Source organism: Neofelis nebulosa, chromosome 15, assembly GCF_028018385.1.
Source record: "Neofelis nebulosa isolate mNeoNeb1 chromosome 15, mNeoNeb1.pri, whole genome shotgun sequence".
Taxonomy (NCBI): domain Eukaryota; kingdom Metazoa; phylum Chordata; class Mammalia; order Carnivora; family Felidae; genus Neofelis; species Neofelis nebulosa.
Window position 1 is genome coordinate 58,019,901 of NC_080796.1, and position 4,715 is coordinate 58,024,615.

General features: G+C 35.8%; 1 pseudogene; it reads left to right on the forward strand.

Moving 5' to 3' along the window:
- The first annotated feature begins 2,762 nt into the window (after positions 1-2,762).
- LOC131495564 (lipid scramblase CLPTM1L-like) lies at positions 2,763-4,272 on the forward strand (annotated as a pseudogene).
- Positions 4,273-4,715: the final 443 nt, after the last annotated feature.

A 4,715-nucleotide genomic window follows, 5' to 3' on the forward strand; every position in this document is an offset into this window, starting at 1 on the left:
CTCTGCCCCTCCATTCATGCTCTCTTTCTCTCTCTTTCTCTCAAAAATAAACATTAAAAAAAAAAAACAAAGAAACTATGTTCTCTGAAAATAATGGAATTACATTAGAAATCAACAACAGTTGATATTTCAGGAAACTTGCAACCTTATGGAAATTTTAAAAAACACTTACCTGTCTAAGTAACCAATAGGTCAAAGAAAAATCAAAAGGGAAATCAGAAAGTAATTTTAAATGAATGAAAATAAAGATATAACATATGAAAACTTATGAAATGTGGGTAAAGTGGTGCTTAGAAAAAGATTTCCAGCTATAAATCCCTGTATTAAGAAAAAAGAAAAATCTCAAATCAATAACCTAACGATCTACTTAACACTCTAGGAAAAGAGCAAGCTAAACCTAAAGCAAGAAAAAAAAGAATAGAAATTAAATAAAAAATTAGTGAAGTAGAGAATTGGAAAACAATAAAATCAATGAAACCAAACCATGGTTCTTTGAAAAGATCAACAAAACTGACAAATGTTTAACTAGTTCGACCAAAGGAAAAAGAGAGAAGACTGAAATGGCTAGAATCAGAAATGAAAGAAAGGATATTGTTACCAATCTTACAAAAATAAAAAGTAATGTAAAGCAATACTGTGAACAACTGTATGCCAACAAACCGGCTGACCTAAGTAAAAAACACAAATTTCTAGAATGACATAAACTACAAAACTGACTCAAGATGGAATAGACAATTTGATTAGAACTACAAGTGCCAAAATTTTATCAATTAAAAACAAAACAAAACAAACAAACAAAAGAACTACCAACATAGAAAAGACCAAGTCCAGATGACTTCACTCCTGATTTCTACCACATGTTCAAAGAATACCATTTTTTTTGCAAACTTCCACAAAATAGAAGAGGAAGGAACACTTCTCAATTTACTTAATGAGGCCAGTATTATATCAAAATCAGACAAAGAAATCACAAGGAAAGAAAACTACATACTAATACCTCTTATGAATATGGATGCAAAATCCTCAACAAAATCCTAGCAAAATGATTCCAACATATATAAAGAATTATATACCATGACCAAGTATAATTTACCCCAGTGATGGAAAGATTGTTTCATATCCAAAAATCAATTAATGCAATAGCACTCATATTGATAGAATTAGAAAAAAAAAAAAAAAAAAACTACAAAGATCATCTCAATGCATGCAGCATAATTACTTGAAAACAAATAACGGCAGCAACAAAAAAACCTAACATACATTCATGAAGAAAACATTCAGCAAACTAAGAAAGAAAAAAACTTTCTAAACTTGAAAACTCACAGCTCATATCAGACTTAATGGAAGAAGACTAGCTGTGTTTCCTTCATGACGAAGACAAGGAAGTCCAGTCCCACTGCTTGTATTCAACGTTGTGTTGCAGATTCCAGCCAGAGAAATTAGGAAAAGAGTAGTAGGGGGGTGGGGAGATGGAAGGCATCCAGATTAGAAAAGAAGTAAACCACCTCTATCCACAGATGCTTTCGTACACAATAAATCCTCAAAGAATTCACCAAAAAACTATTAGTACCAATAAATGAATTCAAGTGAGGTTGTGAGATACAGGTCAATATAGAAAAACCATTTGTATTTCTAAACATTTGTATGAACAATCTGAAAATATATTTAATAAAGAAATTTCATTTACAATAGCATCAAAAAGAATACAAATAAGATTCAATGTGGAGTGCCTGGCTAAGTCAGTTGGAAGAGTATGTCACTGTTGATCACAGGGTTGTGAGTTCAAATCTCATGTTGGTTATAGAGATTACTAAAAAAGTAAATACATAAAAACTTTTCAAAAATTGCGTTAAGTGTAACAAAACTATAAAACTTATATTTTGAAAACTACAAAATATTGTTAGAAATTATTTTAAAGATCTCAATAAATAGAAAAAGATCCCATGTTCATGGACCAAAAGACTTATAATGGTAATGCCTCTCCAAAGTGATCCAGAGATTCAATGCAATCCCTGTCAGAATCTCAGAAAACTTTGTAGAAATTGACAAACTAATTGTAAAATTCAAGTAGAAATGCAAGGGACCCAAAATAGCAAAAACAATCTTGAAGAAAATAAAAAAAAAAAAAAAAAAAAACGCAGGAGGACACACACTTCCCCATGTCAAAACTTACTACAAAGCAGTGACAGTGATAATCGAAACAATGTTGCATTCGGGTAGACATGCAGATCAATAGTCTACAAAAGGGAATCCAGAAGTTACATCTACAGTCAAGTGTTTTCCCACAAAAGTTTAAAGGTCATTTTATGAATAACCCTTAACAAATGATGCTGAGATCAACACCATATGTAAAAGAATGAAGATGGGCTCTTACCTCACAACACATACAAAAATTTACTCACAGTGGATCCAAGACCTAAATATAAAAGCTAAAACTACAAAACTCTCGAAAATATAGAAGTAAATCTTTATGAATTTAGATTTGGCAAAGAAACTAAATATGACAACAAAAGATCAGTAACAAAAGGTAACATAGATAATTAAGGTTTCCTAAGCAGATCTGTAGCACTTAGATGAAACCAATGGCAAGTGGAATCATGCAGGGCCTGGAGAGGTCAACAGCAGTACCCAAGGTTTTGGTTCTTCTGCAGCAGTAGAAACCCTAACAGTGTATATGATGGGGGGTGGGATGGGGACAACCAGCAGCTGAGACACCTTGTGAAGTGACTGCAGCTCCTTTGTGGCTCAGCAGTGTGTTCCCCATGGATGGCCATGTCTACACCCTCCCATGTGCCTGTAACAGAACTCCATCCAACTTTACCTGAGCAGGAGGCCCAAATATCAGCCGATTGTAAATACCACCACAGGTTCAAACATGATGCTGAGAATAATGCCTATGTGGTATTGAATATGCAAGACTTTGATGTGGAGTCCAAATGTGATAGGACAGTTCATGTTTCTGAACCAAAGAAAACAAGAAATAAGGGGATGCTGTACACCTACATTGCTCTCTATCAAGCTGGCAATTTATCTTAGCGTAACGGGAAGTATTTTTAGTGTAATGGGAAAGCACCTTATAAATCCTCTTATTTCTTGCACAATCACAAAACCCAAAGCAATCAATCTGCTCTTTGGGGGACCTGCTACACAGCAAATGGAAGTTGAAAAGAAGTGGACAAATGCCTTGAATGAAACTGTTTTTCACTAGAGACCAAGAATAACACTAAATTTGGTGGCAGATGACATTGTCTTTGATAAGTTCTCTCTTCCTGCTGATGTGCATGGATAGGTTAAGATGATCCAGTTAGAAAAAAAAAAAAAATGTATGTTACTTCCCTATTCTGTTCATAGTTCAGCTGAGCAATGAAGTGAAGGATTTGATGATCATAAATCATCCTACTATTGGGCTACCTGTCACAGTGTCCTACAAAAAGATCTCACTGGGGAGAATATCCTTCAGGATTCATGAGCAAGATTCTATGCTCTCCTTGTAGCAGCTTGGGTTTTCAAAGACAGTTGCTGATGAGGTGAAAGGAATTTTTACAGATACCAACTTCGACCTTCTTTTTGACTGAATTTCATCTTCTTTTCGACTGGCTTCAAAAAAAAAAAAATGACATCAGTTTCTGAAGAAAAACAAGAGCACGACTGCAATATCCACCAAAGCAATGATTTGGCTCTGCTTTTGCACCGTGGTTACATTACTTTCCTTCTAAAAGAGAAGATGAATTTGCTAGTCCTTATCCCGGCAGGCATTGCACTATAGCAACTGAACTAGAGACAGCAAATGACCCTTCTTTGGAGAGACCCGAGACCTGAATTTCAGTTTGGCGTTTGCAGTGACTCTGAATGGGAAACCAAGGAATGTGATACTCAGGCCATGTGACACTTACCGTACCCTGTGTGTACGTGAGGTGCTATGTATTTGCTCCTGCATCCCAAGAATACAAGTTGGTATTCTCAATTAATTATCAGTTTTGTCAATTGATGGAATATGCTTCTGCCTTTGTCTTATGTTACCTCAGCTTTATGAATTACAAGATAAAGTCAGTTTGACATCTACCTTGGAAGGCATTTACCTACAAAGCTGCAAGCACATTCATTGACCATCTCGTGGCTTTTATTATCACCGTGCCAACATCGTATTGTCTGGTATGTTTTAGGGACAATGTGGTATTTCTTGTTCACCTTTACCAAAGATGATTTTAACCTGTGGATAAAACCAGAGTGAGCACCTCTGAGAAGTTTAATGAGGAAAATCCCTCAGACTAAATGTTCTATCGCTTTAAAGGAGCCACTCTGTGGTTGGCTGTCAGCTGAACAAAGCTGGGATTTAGTATTTTTGGAAACTTTGTCTTATTTCCTTAGACATTACATCCTCAGCATTCCCAAAAATCTCGAACGCGTTTCATAGATCTCCTTATTTACCTTTATGTTACATCTGGAAAGAGCTATTTACACTTCCCCTTCACAACATTTAAACATCCTTCTGGGTCACAGAGGTGTTGCCTAGCTTTGGTCACCCTTTTAGTATGGCAGGTCTCCATGCAGGAATGCCCAGTGTTGGCCACACCCTTGTACAGTGTGTGGAGCACACATGGAGCACAGATGGACAACACCTATCTATCAGAGACAGGAAGGGTGTTACTGTTGTTTTCAATTGTTCCTTGTGTGAATTTCAAATGCCGATGTAAATTTACCCACTTGGATACCCT